The sequence below is a fragment of the Herpailurus yagouaroundi genome, unplaced genomic scaffold (assembly GCF_014898765.1).
Source record: "Herpailurus yagouaroundi ecotype Mexico unplaced genomic scaffold, PumYag 141, whole genome shotgun sequence".
Classification (NCBI taxonomy): domain Eukaryota; kingdom Metazoa; phylum Chordata; class Mammalia; order Carnivora; family Felidae; genus Herpailurus; species Herpailurus yagouaroundi.
The window spans coordinates 48758124-48776370 of NW_024412396.1; the positions used below are offsets into that span (position 1 = coordinate 48758124).

Consider the following 18247-nt stretch of genomic DNA (forward strand, 5'->3'; position numbering starts at 1 on the left):
GGGCCTCCCTTCTCACCTTTGCCTATAGCCCCTGCCTCCCCCCTGCCCCCAGCCACCCCCAAGTGGAGTTCTCCCTAGCCACCCTCTCCCATGCCTTGGGTCAATAAACCATCAATACCCTGTACTGAGAAGGAACACAGAGCTCTTTGCACGCCTGATTCACCAAGAACTGCTCTTCCAGCCCCTCCCTGGGCCTCTGGCACGTTCTCTCTATCCTTTGGGCCCTGCCTTTCCTCCTCCAGAGACATTGTCATCCATCAGCTCTCTGCCTCACTGGTCACAGTTCCTTCTCTGGCTGTCTTCAGCTGGGTTGTTTATTTTCTTCCTTTCTCATCTTCCTACACCCTCTTCCTCCCCTCGTTCCTGGATTTGGGTTTTCTGTAGGTTCCTTATCAGGGTTGTCCTGCAGAATGGGGCAGAAGAGAGGTCCAAAGCAATGCACTCTTTGATCTTTGAGGAAACAGGGCTACAGCCTCCTGCAGTGATGCTGCTTAAAGGGTCCAAGATTTGGAACCAGAAGACTCAGTGTCAGAACTAATTCCGGGAGTTTTGGACAGGTTCATTACCCTCTCTAAGCCTCAGTCCTCTCATTTATGACATGGAGCTGTGGTGGCCAAGCGAGAAAATAACAGCTATCATTTGCTGAGTGTATTTTGTATGTTTGGCTCCACGTTAGGCACTTGCGAATATGCTTGCATTTCAGTATGTTTCTGGAAGTGCTTTGTGCATTAGAAAGTGCTATGTGAATGCCAGTTACTATCAGGAAACCAGAAAGCCATAATGCTGGCTCTCCTTTGTACCCAGAAAGTGATTACATGGGCACTTTCAAACACTTCTGTTAACAAAAATTTTATACATACATCATCTCATTGACGTTCACGTGACTACTCTGAAGTAGGTAAGCAGATATGATTAGCCCCGGTCTATGGATAAGGAGTCCCAGACTCAGAAATCGGAGCCCAGATAGCTCTGCCTGTTTTCTCCACTTGCCTCAGTGCTGGGAAGTACACCTGTTCCACCTCACCTGATGGTCGGACGGGTGGGCAGTGTGGGAGTGTGCGTGCGGCATAGGCAGCATCTTGAAAGACGGAATGGAAGGCCAGGTGGGGAAGTTATCTGAAACAGTCCCAGTGGAGCTCTGAGAGCAGAAGAGTTTTCCCAGCTGGCTGGGGGGGTCTCCACAGGGAAAGGGGCTTGGTGGGGAGAGGCCTCAGGATCAGAGTGTTGGCAAGCAGGCTGATAATGGACATAAGCCAGCAGGAAATGGGGCCACCTAAGAAAAGGATGGTGTGTCACATGAACCAACTTTCGAACACGGGGTCTAAGCCTGAGAGCCTAGCAAGGATTTGTTCTCTCTGCTAACCCCAGGCCAGATCACCTTCCAAACCAAACCACACCTGGTATCCTCAGGCCACAGGGCCAGACTCTGTCCGGGAGCCTATGTGTGACCCTGTAGCCCCTTCCAGGGAGCTAGCGTAATTATCCAAGCCTCAGCTAACTCTTTGCCTCCAGCCACCAAAGGCCGCTGCTCATTCCTACACGGGCTGAGTCATGGTGCCAGTCTGTGCACATGGACCAGGGCTCCCTCAGAAGTACGAAGAGCAATCAGGGTTGTTGCTGACCCCTTCAGAAAGGCTCCAGTCCCCCCATCCCCAATAGCTCACTGCATGGGCAGATTCCTTTGAAAACTACAGCCAGGGAAACCTACCAGGCCCCAGGATATATAGCTCCTTCTGCCAGCTACACTCTTCATTACTCTTAGCCCCACTGCACTCTGAGCTTCCCCTTCTGACCTCCCATAGCCCCTCTCCCTCCAAAATTTCCCCTGGGCCCCTGGGTTCTCCCTCCCCTTCACCTCCATGGCCTGATGCACTATGACTCTTCCCTAAGGGGCACAGCTTCCCTTTGGGCCATCCTAGGTGGAAACTACCGTTCTCTCTCAGCGCTTGGGCTCAGGAGATGGGATGGTGGCCTGAGTTCAACAAACCACTGAACACCACCCTCTCTCCTGAAAACCAGCTCCGGTGGGTTCCTGCCACCTGCTTTCCTCGGCTTTGATGCTATCATGGCTCCACCTCATTCATGGAATGACATCACATTTACATGGACTACCTCCTCAAGACCTTGGTTTTTCCATTGTAGTCCCCCCTCCCCCAACTCCAGAGCCACCTCCTGAACCTAGTCATCTTGGAACTGGCCCTACCTCTGTAATGTTAAATATCAGTGTCCTACGGGCTGGCCATGATCCCATTCCCTTTGTGCTCTCCACAGCCTTTCCTGCAACTGTCTTGTGATATCATTGCTCCTCTGATTCCTTAGCCTTTAATTTTCTCCCTGTATCAACCCCTTGCATTTATCCCTCCAGCCTGGAATCCCTATTCTATTTCTTCTAACAGCCTCACGTCCATTGCCCCCTTATCTTTTCATGACACTCTTTTGGCAAAGCCCCAGCCCAAAGTTAATTCAATTATTTGCCTTCTCTGCACTTTCTCTGTACTATCTAGAGTACTGGGTGTTGTGGGGGAAAAAAAAAAATCACACAGCTGCAGACTGAGGGGACTATACAATTATAGCCTCCATCACAAGTGTGCCTTCAAAGTGGCCCAGAATTTTCTTCCCTGCCTTTGTCTGCTCTCTCCCTAGAGCCCAACATCAGCTATTTCAGACCTTCTCATTCTCAAGATACCACCTTTCCCAACATGTCCCCCTCCACCTCCCCAAACACACACATTCTCCATAGATAACTTTAGGAGAAAGTAAGAGTCATTTGGCAGAAATCCTGTCAACATCCTGCCTTCAAACAGATTTTATCCTTTCTTTTTTCGCTCTCTGGTCACAAGAGGAGAGATAGGGGTCCAGATATCTCTCCTAAGAATTTAGGCTAATCCCTTCAAGTGCTTTGGACCCTCTCCCTGACCACCTCCTAGAAAATCTCATTTAATTGATTTTCCATGCATTTCTCCCTAAGTTTACAGTTCCTCCTCTCTACTCGCTTCTCATTAGCATTTAAACATGTTTGGGATTCACTCTTTAAAAACAAAACAAAACAAAACAAATCCTCTCCCTTAACCCCATATCCTTATTTCAATCCCTGTATTCATTATCTATTGCTCATGCAACAAATATCCCCCAACATTTGGAAGCTTAGAATAACAAACATAAAGTAATAAACATTTATCATTTCTGATACACAGTTTCTGAGGGTCAGGAATGGGATCAGCTAAGCAAGATGGCTCACGTCTCTCATGAGGCCGTAGTCAAGATGGGGCAGCAATTATCTGAAGGTCTGACCTGGGCTAGAGGATCTGCTTCCACCATGCTTCAGTCATATGGCTCTTGGCAGGTGGCTTCCACTCCTCATGACAAGGCAGCTAGCTTCCCCAAAGCGAGTGCTCTGAGAGGAAGCAGCTGAACAGGAAGCTACAAAGTATTTTGTACTCTACTCTTGGAAGTGACATTCTATCACTTCTGCTGTATTCTATTGGTCCCACAGACCACCCTGGTATCATGTGGGAGGGGACTGACAAGGGTGAAACTACTAGGAGGTGGGGTCACTGGAGGCCATCCTGGAGGCTGGCTACCACACCCCACTTCACAGCAGACCAATTCAAAGAGTTGTGCCTATTGGTTGTGTCCACCCTGTGCTCTCACCTCTTCACTTAGACTGTTCTTACTGAGTCCCCAGTGACTTCCTTAGTCTGAAATCTAATGGCTTCTTCTCAGCCCTTATCTTAGGAAGGCTCTGGAACATCGCACCATGTTGAGCCCTCCTTCCTTTACACTTTCTTTTTTGGCTCCTGTGATATCATAAGGTCCTGATTCCCTTTACCTTTTGGCTTCTCCTTGGTTGTATTCACATACTTCTCTTCACCTATCCACCCATCCCTTAGGGTTGCTTCACCTCAGGGCTCTGCCGGGGATCCCTGCTTTGAATAGCATCTGGCCTCTGTCAACCTCATCTCCCACACTCCCTGTGCCCCTGCACTCTCCTTGTCAACCCTACAGAAAGTCCCATGGTCCCTGCCCTCTTCCCACTCCCATCGATTTAGATCAGCACATCTGGGCTACTCTTTGTCCAGTTTTGGATCCCTCAACCAAAGGAGGTGGGGAGAGACCTGAAGGGTAAAGGGTAAAGCCATAAATTAACATGGGGAGCAAGTGAAATTCATCAACCACAGATGGAGAAGCGTGAGGGGTGATTCGATTACTGTTTTTAAGTCTGCCGAGGCCTCTTGTCTTGAGAAATATGACCAATAGCTCTGTCTTCCCCATGGACCAAATAAGAACAGGCTCAGTTTTCATAATGACAGAAATGACAGATCCAGGTTGGAGACAGAGAAATGTTAAATGCCAGGAATTAGCTAGAGCAATGTGGAGTCTGATCAGCAGATTTTTTTTTTTTAAGTAGGTTAGGATTTTGCACATCCAGGATGATTCCTGCATAGACCAAGCTGAGGGTGGGCAGGTAGTGGATTGGGTAGCCTGCCACACCCCAGGATCTCTACTTTCTGTGGCTGAATGAGAGGCAAGTCCAAGTGGAGCTGAGCGCAGAACCCACATCCTGTCCATTTCCAGCAGTGGAGTATGATTGCGGCAGCCCCTGGGCTACAGGACAGGTTCGTTCTGGCCTGCAGACTAGATACTGCCACTTGGTTGTAGCAGTCCTTGAAAGAGGCCAGAGGCTGGCGTTCTAGGCAGGCAGGAGTGGAGTAAGGATGGGTATGGGTTGGTATTTAGGAGAGGAGCACCATCAGGGAGAGTAACCTCGGCTAAGGAGCTGGTTGGAGCATCGCCTCCTTCAGGAAGCCCTCTCTGCTACCCCCAGGCTGGCTTAGGGTTCCTCTTCTGTGCTCCACAATGCCCTGTGCTGCCTTGGTCCTTAAATGAACCCTGTGGTACTGAGATGGCCTAAGCATTTGTCTCTCTTTTTTCATCAAACTGTGAGCTCCTTGATGGCAAGAATTGTTTTGTTGCTGTCTCTGGGACCTGGCACAGAGAATAGATAGAGAAGTGCTGGGTAGATCAGTCTTGACTTATTGATGTAGGGGACAAAGGCCTTGGGGGACTTTGAACTACATCCAAATGTGTTCCCCCCAAAGGTGACTTCAATATAGCTCAGGAGAAAACCCTGTCTTTTTGGAACCCTATTCCAATGGGCCAATTGAAGAGATGACCCAGAGAGATCTGGGTTCTTGTCCTGTTCAGTCACATGTATGACTGATTATCACATGACTATCCTTTCCCCATGCCTCAGTTTCCTTATCTGTCAGATGGGGGTGATGACCCCACAGTTTCACAGAGGTGACTTGAAAATCAAATGAGATCATGGGTGTGCAGGCGGTAAAAACATCTAGAGAAAGGTCTTTAAGACTTATACAGAGGTAAGAAGTTATTAATAGCCTCATTATTATTCTTACCCAGAATGCCCATGGAAAAGCAGCATGTGGCAGTCCCAGCCCCCGCACCCCACCCTCCCAGACTATTTCTGTCCCTGGAAAGCAGGTTCTTGGAATGGTAGTCCCCGCTTTGCCACTGTGGGTGGAAGGAGGTGAATGTCAGGCAGGGCTGTCCCCCTTCCGCCCCAGCTCTCCAGCCTGACCCTCCTTGGGCGTTGCCAAACCCTTTGATTTAGAGAGTATGGCTGACACTGGCACACCAGCCATCTGGAGGGTTGTGGGTGGCATCTCTGTCACTTCATTTGATGCTGTGGTGGTGTTGGTGAGGTGCCGAGGTAACACCCCATTCAGGCTCAGGTGCAAGGGGAGGCAGTTTCATTCTCCTTCTGCACTTCCGGGGAAGGGTGAGTGACTCAAGGTGGCTCATCCTATCTGTCTTCCTGCTTTTCTCCCCATGGGTCCTCCACCGCCTACAGCGCACCGTGCCTGGAGAGTGGAGAGCTTCAGCTGGGAGTGGGGACAAATCCAGGTTTCTCTCCTCCCCCACACCACTCCCTTCCCTGCCCTGCAAGCATGATGCTTGTGCACATCAGCTGGCCTATTACTACGGAGCAGCAGAGAAGCAGGCGGCCTGAAGACAGGCAGAAGAAATCCAGATGGGTGGGGTCTGCTGGTGACCTCACCCTCCACAAAGTTCTGGAGGCCATATCCAGGTTCTACCGGCCAGCAGAATCCCTCGGGACGGAAGCCCCGTGGGCTCTCAGCAGAGGGCCTGACCTCCCCAACCTTGGGCCTCATCTCTCCATTTCCCCTGACCCCAGTGCTAACCTGTGAACACGGCACGAGGACAGAACAGAGCTGTGGAAGTGGGGGCTTCACTGGATGTGGCAATAACCAAAGCCCCAGGGTCAGCAAAGCAGTGGGGCCTGAGGAGAGAAAGCCAGGAGAATATACGTGAGGCCCAGGGAAGGCTGGCATCTGGAGCGAGATGTGAGGCTCAGGCTCCACCTGCCCTGTCCAGGGTTCAGTCCGTAGGAGGAGGAAGGCCAGCAACACTCATTGCCAGTCTCATGGGAATGGGCCACTGTCAGAGAAAACACACTCGGCTGCTCGAGGAGGTCTCCTAACTCTGCTTGGCTACCCCTCCCCACTCGGCCAGCCAGGTCTGCTCACTGCTGACTTAAAACGCTGCCCTCAATTCTATCTTTAGCTCTGGCTGCTGGGAGCCTGAGTGACAGGCAGGGTGGGGGCTTGTGCTGGGGTGGGAAAAATTTGCTCAGGTTTGCTGAGAAGGTGGCACTGACGGTAAGGAGCAGGGCCCACGGCGTGCTGCGTCTGTGGCCAGCGCGGCGGTGGGCACGGAGCTCCACCGATAGTGGCACAATGGGGGGTGGTGGCGAATGCATCCAAGCACGAATGAAGCAGAGGCCCCCAGAGGAGAGGATGCGAGCGGGTCCACTCGGTCCATAGATCAAGTCACGGGCCCCGCAGGAACTCTGCATGATCTTGGAAAAGGCACTTCCCTTCCTAGTCTCAGTTTCTTCATTTGGAAAAAGGGACCAGATAAGCAGTTTTCAGCCACCTTCATGGACCCCCACTACTACGTCGACCACCGCTTCGCACCCCTCCATCCCGCCCCCATAAAGAAGGTGCTGCCACCGGGTTTGATTTGGAAGGAAGGGAAGTGACGGATTGACAGAGCTCTCCTACCCCTTCTATCAGGGTTGAGTTTTTTTATCAATTCTGGATATTGAACTTCCTGAAAGGACGCCTCTCAGACAAAGGGCAGCTCAGTTCCCCAAGCGCATGCAGACTTGAGGAGGCGGAATGAAATTGCTTCTTGCAGCAGGTGGCAAGAATAGCCCCTCAACAGTCTCTTATCAGGACTGATATAAAAATCCCCTATCTGAGCAATAAAACACTGGGCAAGTGCCCATCCAGCCAGTTGTCTTTTCCAATAGGAGAAAGTGAAGTGCCCAACAAAGGACGGGGAGGGGTCGAGGGGAGGCCCTTGCAGGGCTGTAGGAGGTAGATCGGGAGGGGCTGACCAGAAGATGATCCAACCCCCAGGTGGGCCTAGCGGAGAAGCAAGGTGATGTGCAGCTGGTAAGGAGCCTTGAGGCAGGGAGAGCTCAGAGACCAAGTGGAGTCAGGATCCCTCTGTCCTGTCTGTCCTCGGGTAGGAGGGCACAGCAGGCCTTTGTTGGAGGTCCTAAGGGAGATCTAGGAGCCTAGCGTCCTGGGACCTGGATGCCAGCGTGGGGTGCTCACCCAGTGGAGCCCAGGGAACAAGGTCATTGGCAAGTCAGGAAGGCCCTCTGTGGAGAGGGAAGTCCGGCCCACCAAACTTCTCATTCTTCCTCTTGGCCTGTCTTATGAGAGGAAGAGGGTATGACTGGGACCTTGGACAAGTTACTTTAACCATTATGGACCTCCATTCCCTTTCTTATTATATGGAGATAACCTTTGACCCTGCCTACACCACAGAGGTGTTGTGATCAAACCAGATTACAGATGTGAAAGTCTTCCTTTTTAATTATGAAAACCACTTTAGAGGTATTCTTCCACGGCCAGAGGGCTGGGGTCTAGCTAACAGGTCCCTGCTTCTTCTGGGTTCTTCTTCCTCCTGCTCTTGCCAGTGAAGCCTCCTTCGAGCTTCCTTCCTTCCCAAAGGCAACCTCCTCCCACACCCTATCTTTCCCAGCCTTTACCCCGGTCCAGCTTCTGGTGCTGAGCTCCCAATAAGGAGAAATTCCTGATTGAATTCCCTGCTCCAGTCTCCCAGCTCCAGCTCATCCCACACACTTCGGCTGGAATCTTCATCCCTCTCTGCTTGGAGGCCTGCTGTGTGTTGAGGTGTGCGTCCCACATCAAGCCCAAGTTACTCATCAAGGACTGGCACAGGCCCGCCTGCTTCTCACTGACCTGGCCACCCCAGGCGCCAACCCTGCCAGGGCCCCTCTGTAAGCAATCGGCTTTCTACTTCCTCTGGCCTCCACGGCCTCCAAGCTACCCCTCCCCTCCACCCGAAATGCACTCTCCTTTCTCTCTTCTAAGTCAAGAAAATATCCTCTGAATACTTGGCCGGATATCCCCCTGCCAGGGAACCTTCTCCAAATAGCTTCACTGAAATCTTGACCTCCCTTCTATTTCTAGACTAAAACAGGATTGGAATCCCTGTAGCATGTGTACATGTGAGGTGTGTGTCTGTGGGTTCCGGTAAGTCCCGCGAGAGCCATCCTTCCCAGAGGGACTGTAGCCATTGGTTCCCCGTGGTGGGATGGGTACAGGTCACTGGCTGACTGGCAGACTCATTATGTAGGAACACGACCAGGTCAGGTTTGGTGTTGGGGAAGATGGCAGGACAGCATCAGGTGCAGAGGCCAAGGTTAGTTTTACGACAATGAGACTTCTCAGAGCCTTTTCACTGAAATGTGGCCACAGGGCATCCTTTTCCTATTCTTGTTCTTGTTCTTGTTCTTCTTCTTTTTTAAGTTTATTTATTTTGAGAAAGAGAGAGAGAGAATGAGCAGAGAGAGAGAATGAGCAGGGGAAGGGCAGAAAGAGGGAGAGAGAGAATCCCAAGCACACTCCACACTCAGTGTGGAACCTGACGCGGGGCTCAATCTTATGACTGTGAGATCACCACCTGAGTTGATATCAAGAGTCAGCCACTTAACCGACTGAGCCACCCAGGCGTCCCTAGATCTGGCAATTTAACCCAGGGGAACCTTTAGGTGCTTTCCAACCCTGTAATTTCTTTCCAAGCCTGCAATTGTTCTGGTTGGAAAATTAAAATCCCTCTCTGCCAGCAATTAATTTACCAAAATAAACAAGAATTCTGTTTTTCGTGACAAAGACAGTCCCTGAATGGCAGTCTTAGGGCCTCCGGATTGCAATTTCAAGTGGGTACAGCCAGAGCGGTTACAGTTTGCAGTGATTTATCATGGAGGTTATGAGAAAAGGAGAAAATGCAGTCAAGAGGGAGTGGAGAAGAGTGTTGCCCAGTTCTTGTCCTCATCTCTAACTTCTCTGGCAACAAGTCTCATGCCCTTGACTCTCCCCCCACCCTACTTTTTTTTTAAACCACAGATGATTCTTGTTTTTCCATTCTGTCCTATTTGGCTTATTTCCAGCCCTTTCCTGACAAGGTTGCAGCCTGGCCTGCTCCTTCCAAACCGCATCGCTGCCTGCTGGCACCTCCAAGCATTCCTCAATCAGGACTCTTGTCTTGCTATCTTTTGCCAGTGGGTCTGGTCCTTTCATTAGACTGCTGGTTCTGGGCTAGTTGATCCGATACGTTCTAGAAACAGTATCCAGACTGCAGAGATGCAACCTCGCTCTTTCCCCTTCCCTGAAAACCAAATGAATAGGCTCAGATGCATTAGAAAGCGTGGGGGCAGCCACGGATCCGAGAGAGTCAGAGCTCCTGAGCAGCTGGGAAGAATTTGCTCAGGTAGGCAGAGTCAGGGGTTTGGGGGTGGAGGCTCTGAGTGGCACCAGCCAGGGACCATTAGAAATGATGTCGGGGGAGTTAAAAAGCAGCGATTAAGTCTGAGAACACTGTCTCCTTCATCTCAGCCCCTGCTGAGAACCAATCCCAATAATCGCCCGCTAGGATCACCAGTGGTTGCTCCCCAGGCTCAGCGCACTCCTTTGTTAGGTAGATTAGGAGGGAAGAGAAAGGACCCACCAGCCTTCTTCAGACACGGGCTCTTCCCACTTCCTGCTTCCTACCGCCTACCTTTGAGAATTTTGTTCTTCGGGGTTTTCCATCTACTCTCATCCCAAAGATTCCCTGGGCCGGACACTGGGCAAGTATTCACCATGCATGGTTTCAAGATGCCAAGTGTTAAAAACAGGCACAGCCCTGTCTTCAAGGAGCTCCCGGTTTCTCCTGGAGTTAAAGCAAACACAGATGATAATGGCGACACGCAGACTAATTTCTTTATGAGCAATGCAGGAAGTTAAATTCTTTGTACTTTCTGCTTTTCATCTCTGTCTGGCTACCTCCCTATCGGCCCCCCCACTATTCCTTCGTGGAAGAGCTTAGACACAACACCCCACGGAGCCTCTTTATCTAGATCCTCTCCAGAGAGACACAGAAGTGGCCCCAACTCTCTCTGGAGGAGTGGGTAGGCAGAGCAATCTTGATAATAAAATCCAATGACCAATTTACAGACTGCACTGAGAGTAAGTTGTTTGCTATGGATGCAGTTCAACACTTAACGTCTATTTATGTTTGAGAGTGAGCGCGAGCGGGGGAGGGGCAGAGGGAGAGGGGGGCAGAGGGCCTGAAGCAGGCTCTGTGCTGACAGCAGAGAGCCCGATGTGGGTCTCAGAGTCACAGACCGTGAGATCATGACCTGAGCTGAAGCTTAACCGACTGAGCCACCCAGGGGCCCCTCAGTTCAACACTTAATGTACAACTGTAGGGCACTGTGCTTGGTGCTTTGCAGGAGTGGTAAGCGGTACAAAAGCACGACAAAAATCTTCTAAAGAGTATACCCTCCATGCATGTGTGATATCGGATTTATCAAACTTCAATCATACAGAATCCTGTGGAATATAGTTCTTTGAGGTATTAACGCTTCTCAGACTCTTTCACGGAAAGATCACTAAAGTCATTAATGTCTTTCAAATCTCATGTGTTTTTATAATCATATGAAATTTATATTCTACTCTGTATCAGTATTGGTTTCAATATAAAATGATTCTCTTCTCCCCCAATCCCGCAATTATTAAAGTCTAGTTATAACTGAAGAAGTAGGAAAATGAGACAGTAATCCTGTCTTTCGTAGCCCAGCACCCAAAGTACACAAGTACTGAGAATCAAGGTAGTAGATATATAATTCTCCCTCCTTCCCAGGCCACCTGCTAGGTCTGACCTTGCCAGGTGGCTCCAATCTTTCCATTTTTCCTCCCTTGGCTCCCCACTTCTACAAGCTTGGAGAGCCTCTTAGTTCTGGGACATCCCTTCTTTTTACGTCTTTCTCAGGGGAGGCTCTCCATTTGGTTCTGGCCCCTGTATTTGCTATTTGTTTTTGGTTTTGGACACACAACCAAATTTAGGCCCAAGGCAAACACATAGTGGCCAAAAAAATCATTTACCGTTCCGTTAGCTAACTCATATAAAAAATATTTATTGGCCACCTGCTCCTTGGACTGAGAGCTGTTTTAGACACTGGGAATACAGTGATGAGCAAAATGGAAAATGTTCCCTCCCCCAGAGGGACAGACATTTAATCAAAGAATCGTTACAGTATGTAACTCTGAACTGTGCCATGAGGGGAGAGGACAGGGGGCTCTGAGGATGTAGACCAAAGCACTTGATCTGATCAGGGGCAGGTGGTCGGGGAGGGCTTCCCTGCGGCAGAAATGTGAAGGATGAGTCGGGGTTAACTAAATGAACGTGGACGAAGTGAGAGGAGCTTTCCGCGCAGAGGGAAGAGCCATGTGTAAGAGTCCCGTGGCTGAGGGAGAGGAACTCAGCCAATATGAGGAACTGAAAGGAGACCAGAATGGCTGGAGCATAGACGGAAAGGAGAAGTAGGTCAGATAGGTTGGGAAGTGGTGGCCAAGATTCTAAAGTCCAAACAGATCATTTTAGCTGGGTATGTATATACACTGGGTGCCCGGTCAGGGCATAACCAAATATGCTTACTTAGTTTTAGAGTCAATTAAGTGAGAGGAACTTTAGGTAAAAACAAGTTAACCAGCAGTTCAGGAGGAGGTCAATTCACTACAATAAATATTTCAAAAAGTCTCAGAAGACAAAGGGCAGGGACATGTTTGCTGGCTGAATGAGAGAAGGGTGAGTGAGGGATGAATAAAGATCGAGAGTGCAGTGTTAGACAACTCCGTTTCCAGTCTGGCTCCTAACAGAAGCCTGACCTGGCTCTGCCTCTTCCAGACCAAGTCCTTCTTCCTTCTGGTTGCCTGTGACTGGCATTTGTCCCACCTGTGACTGGTATTGTCACACCGTATCACAGCGATGGTTTGCTGCGTGCCTCTCCCCCTGGACTCTGAGCTTCCTGAAGGCAGGGACCTTGTCTTACTCATTCTTACCACGCCAGGCACAAAATAGGACCTCAGTAAGTGTGAGTTGAAGGAAAACATGCTGTCTTGCCCATATGGAGTCAACTAGACTGAGTAGTGATCAGGATGACAGAGGGAGAGGTTGCCTAGCCTTCTATACCCTCGGGACTAAGCAAACATTGCTGGAGAGCCGGCTGCATTAAACATCTGCTTTGTGGCCAAATCTTAAACTTGTTCTTAGAGTGATCAAATCCAGGACCTTGGTTTTTCCTGTGGGTTTTCCTATGTGTGTCCAGCTCATCAAGTCAATAGGAACTAAGCAGGAAAATCCAAAGGATGAATTGCCAGCCCTCCACACTAGCCTGTGATATTAACCTGAGCGTGAGTAGCTTTTGTATTTCCCAGCTACCATGTGCACACCCATCATTTCCTTTTGTTCATGCACCACCTCTATGAGATATTCAACTAAAAAAGGCTAAATGATTCATCCAAGGTCACATGGCAAGTCAGGCCGGGAGGATTTTCTCCTACGTTCATTCTGCTGCCTTATTCCCTACCCCAGCACTTTGCTTTCCCTACCTTGTGAGGAGACAGTTCTCAGCAGCCACAGTCTGGGAGAGGCTCTGGTAGCTCTTTGGGCCTTGTTTCTGCTGAGGAAGCACAGGCAAGCTCTGGTGGGAAGCTGAGGTGTGTGTGTGTGTGGGGGGGGGGGGTTGGGGGTGGGGGGGGGTGGAGGATGTGCCAGGGGCTGCAGGGATTTAGCCTACCAGAGAAGGGAGAGATTTGGATAAACCAGATCTGCTTCCTCTCGCCTTTCCAGAGGCGAGCTGATAGGATGTGCGGCTACAGAGCCATCATCATGACCCAGACAGGAGCAGCCAGGAGAAGTCAGGAGGTTTGCTGAACTGCATTGAAGACAGACAGCATCCAGGAGGGGAGGGGGAGCCATTTCCTCCTGAGCCCAGAGTCAGGCTCGAGACAAGCTAGTGTTGTCAATGAGTCTCGGAGGCAGATGACAGCTGGCTTCTGCAAGATGTGAGCCGAGTCCTGCTCTGGAGCCACCCACCCAGGACAGGGCACTACTGTGCCTTCTTCAGGAGAATGAAACCAAATCAACCATCAACTCTTCCCGTCCCTTTGGAGACCAAAGCTGCTATAGAACTAAGTGGTCAGATTCAAAACCTAAAGAGTCATGACATTTTTCTGTATTAAAAAAATTCATTAGGGGCGCCTGGGTGGCGCAGTCGGTTAAGCGTCCGACTTCAGCCAGGTCACGATCTCGCGGTCTGTGAGTTCGAGCCCCGCGTCAGGCTCTGGGCTGATGGCTCAGAGCCTGGAGCCTGTTTCCGATTCTGTGTCTCCCTCTCTCTCTGCCCCTTCCCCGTTCATGCTCTGTCTCTCTCTGTCCCAAAAATAAATAAACGTTGAAAAAAAAAATTCATTAAATCACTGCTGAGTGCTGAGTTTGGGGCATTTGCTTAAATATGAAAGGGCAGTAGGAAGGTAAGCTGACATGCAAAAATTACACATAAAAAAAGAATGTGGTTAAGCGTCCTAAAGGGAGGATTCGGATTTGCCTTAACGAAGGCAAACCACAGGGAAGACCATCGGAGGGAACATAAGTCTTGAATGGCACCTGGAATTAAATTTGGAAGACAAATCCACGGCAAATGCCTAAGATTCTAGGCCATTGAGCAGTTTCCATGGCTGCAACCTTCTTATCCGGGAGGATAATAATCACCAGGTACTTATTAGAGTTGGGCGCTGCACTGAGCACTTTGCATAAACCACCTCAGGTCATGGTTAGAACCGCCCGGAGGTGGGTATTCTTATCCTGTTTGACAGCTGAGGAAATCGAGGCCTTCGGAGGTTAAATAACTTCCCAAAGTCAATCAACGGGAAAGAGTTGGAGGTGGGATAGAAACACGGCTTGTATTTAAGATTTTAAATGTTACAGAAATCTATAGATAACTATGTTCCAAAAGTGAAAATCTCCCCACAGATCCTGGGGAAATGCTCAGTTGTCCCGTGGAGCCGTGCGAATGCTGGGTGGCATTGCTCTCTTTCTCTGGTGCCAGGCTCCTAGACTCTAAAACTCCCTGGGAGGAGCTGAGACCAATAACTCCAGGCAGATGGCAAGATTAGGAGGGGAAAAAAAAAAAAAAAAATCCAGGCCAGGCATCTCAGAATTCTGGGAGAATCAGGTGAAAGTCCCCTGGGCCAAACATGTCTGAGATGGCCTCTAAATCAAATGCCTTCATCTTAGTCTCAGTCCAAAGCCCCCCGGGCCCCCAGGGATGTTCCGCACTCTCATAGGTATGATTCGTCTGCGTCCTCTTGCCTGTGGTGCCGAAACTTCCCTTCAGTGTCTCGATGAATGGTAAACTGTTGGTGTGGCCGAGATTTTAGAGATTAGCCCAATCCCTTCGATTTATACACCACCCGTTAACAGTTGTTATTGGCGGAGCCACTAGGATGCTTTTTCTTTGTTTCAGTGAAAGGTCATCTTCCCACCAAACACCGACGTCGGTTATTTCCCTCGATCGCAAAACTCAAGAAGGAATCTCACAACCATTGGGCGCATCCGCTGAGACCCCCTGTCAAACCTCGTCTTTCATATTTTGTTCCGTCTGCAGTCCCCTTCTGTGGTAGAGGCATGCAGGTGGTGGGTGGGCAGAGAGCGGGGCAGCACGTGTCTCTACTGCCCACAACAGAGACTGCTGTTCCTGGGCAGGCTTCTGCTTCCTCACCTGGGGCCCTCACCATCTCTGCCACGCTCGAGGCCAGCAGCAGTCCGTTCTGTCTGCCAGGCTCCTTACTGGCCTGCCCCACTGGCAGCCAGAGCTGAGCTCCTTCCACCTGCTGGCTGTTTATCTGGGACACAGGAGGAGTGGAGCACGGCCCCCCATGCACAGAGGAGCCGAGACTTTCCCTCTCAGAGCCCCAGGCAGATGACTGGCATATCAGGTCTATCCAAAACCTCACGTTCTTCCTCTCCACTTGGGAGAGCAAACACCTGTGCCCGGTGGCTACCCACGGGACAGCGCACAGAGGACAGGTGGGGAGTGCCCGCAGAAAGTGGAAGAAGTCGCTGCTCTTTCTGTCCCAGTGGTGAGGGGCTCGCCGGGCTCGCTCACCCCACCGCTCGTCCTCTGGCAGGACTCTCGGCACCTGGGCAGCCCATATGGGCTCCACCCTCCACCCTGCCCTCCACTCCTTTTTCGGAACCAAACCCCTGGTTTGGAGAGCATGGCAGGTTCCCATAGCAATGGGCCTTTTAGCTGTTTCCATGGCAACCAACACCCAGACCATTTAGTTGCTAGTCAACTGACAGCTGTAAGTGAATAGGTTTCAGTTGGGAATCTGAGCGATTGGCCAGGGGATTCTCTTCATGGAAAAAGACACAATCACCCCAAAGGACACAGGACTCTTTCAGGCAGTATCTGTGGAGAGCCAGTACCGCCTTCCACCTCAGGTCGCATAACAATGCCCCTCCCATTCCCACCACACACACACACACACACACACACACACACACACAGTACCCCAGGCTTTTAAATCCTCTAAGCTGTTTTCAGTGCTGTGTCCTTCCCAGAGGGCCCTTGGGAAAAACACTTGTTCAAGAGGACTCTCGCCGGGGTGACATATCTCACACATAACCCTCTCCTCTGTGTCAGTGCTTTTCCTATGTGCCATGACCTCGTCCTCATACTGACCATTCCCACCCCCCCCCCCCGACGCCCAACTGTAGTTTATGAAATAATTATCCTCGGTAAGCAACCCAGTCATTTAAGCGATATTTTGCCTTTTGGATTATCTGACATGAATGGCTAATCCTAGACATTTTCCCTTAGCCCGGACCTCACTGACGTCAAGCCACTCTTCCTACATCTGTGGGTTTCCTCAGAGAACAGACTGTTTTGTCAACCTCTGAAGCGTAATTAAGACCGATCTTAATTGTTTCTTTTAAAAAATCGCCTTAGATTTCAAAACCAAAAACGAACAGGATGAGAAATGACTCCATGCTTACTGCTTTTCATTAACCCGATGATCTGACTAAATGTCAGGCCTCCCACCTAACCCTTTCCCAAACTGGAGATACTGGAGGTTGGGTTTCTTTTATTCCGGAAGCCGGGGTGCTCCTTGTGCTTTTTAAATGACTGTGGAGTCTGGGACTGTTCTGCCCTGGAATTCATGCAGGAGAGAAGCTCTGTCTAAGCCTCCATGGCTCGCTCAGTGGACTAGAAAAGTATGAGACTGTCATTGGAAAGAGCATGACCTTTCTTATATAGCCTAAGGTTCAGTGCTTCTCAATGCTTTAATGACTCAGGGGGTGCCTATGAACTGTCTGTACAGAAGCCGACCTTTCAAACTAATCTCCCCACGGGAGCCCTACCTGGCTCACCGCTGCAGGCTCCACGTAGCCTCACAATGGCTGGTAAACAGTTATAAGCCGTTGCGTTACCTTTCTGCTCTGACTGAAGGCTATACACTAGCTGAGCTGCTTTTCTTCTGTCTTCTTTTAACACATGAGGTCACGAGTACAAAATGCAGGCAGGTAGCTGTGAGCCTTGAAGGCGTTCAGTGACACGGCCAGTCTTCTGGGAATAGGGAGAGAGCAGGCATACGTGAGAACGGAGCTTTTCCAGGCATCTCAAAAAGTTCCATGCAGAGGATAGGCTCATTTTTCTGAGGTGATACATCATCACGCCTCAGACTGAACCTTCTGATTTTCCTGCTACTTCTTGATGAGGAACAAGATCTACCTCCTAGAAAGATAGGTGATATTTATCAAGCGTGTATGATGTGCCAGGGGTCATTCTAAGTGATTTACGTGCATCATCTCGTTTAGTCCCCGCAGCCCTGCTGTTATTGTCCCTATTTAACAGATAAGGAAACAGAAGCACAGAGAAGTTAAGGGATTTGAAGATTGCACTGGAGGTCCTATTAATTGGTGAAGCCAGGATCCAACTACTGGTAGTCTGAAGGCAGAAACCACAGCAGTTAACCACCTTTGGAATGGTCCACGCTGATAGACCTTGGGTCCAGCATGGGGAGACCCACGAGTGGGCTGACCTTCTACACACAGTGTGACAGCATACAGCACCAAGCTAAAGAGGACAGGGCTTGAATGGCTCTGGGAATGAACTAGTAAGTCTTGGCAGCTGATAACTTTATTCTTGATCTATGGCTGTCCCCTGGTGGTTTTCCTGGGAAACTCACAAGCCAAGGAAATCCAAGGCTCTAGTGAAGTTAGTGGGACAAAGTGAGCTGGACCAAATGGCTTACGTGCTGTATAAACACCCCAATCTAAGAGATGGCTTTTTGAGGTCTACATTACCCAACTCACTTGTGAATAGGGCTGTAATCCCTGTGACCGCTAAAAGCTGATTGACAGCACATTGATTAAAACAGGCAGCAAAATATATGCCCCATATATTTTGAAGTGCACATACTTTGCGCTTCTAAAGCAGGAAAGTCCAAGATTTAATGAACTTGGCCATTATTTGCCGCAACTTCTCATTTCATGTTTAAGCTTCTAGGCTCTCCTCATGGTGGAAGATTCCTAAAAGACTACTGTGCTTCATGCCAGCTCGTAGCCTCTAACTCCCTGCCCCTTCCCCCGCAATTTAGTTCCCTTGACCTTTCAGATGTTATTATTCAACTAGGTGGTGTTTGCTTTCACTGCTTCTGGTGGCATAAGAGTGTGCAAAATAAAGCAAAAAATAAGGTCATTTTGTATAAAATAGGTAAAGTCTGGTTGGGCAGAAAGGGAAGAAAAGGCAGTTTCTGAAAGAGTCGTGTCTTTGCTG

At 49.8% G+C, this 18247-nt stretch overlaps 1 protein-coding gene across 2 annotated transcripts in view; it reads right to left on the minus strand.

Annotated features, from left to right (window-relative positions):
• Window positions 1-13096, minus strand: part of SYNDIG1L (synapse differentiation inducing 1 like) — a 54310-nt gene extending 41214 nt beyond the window's left edge. The window contains exons 1-2 of one of the 2 annotated variants that reach the window (XM_040477700.1): window positions 13014-13096; window positions 10141-10293 (exon numbers count right to left, since the gene is read on the minus strand). The gene's annotated coding sequence lies outside the window, so the exon portion shown is untranslated. Of the gene's footprint in view, window positions 1-3291; window positions 3404-10140; window positions 10294-13013 lie in introns of those variants that run through there. The other variant, XM_040477701.1, reaches the window with a different exon arrangement.
• Between the last annotated feature and the right edge of the window lie 5151 nt (window positions 13097-18247).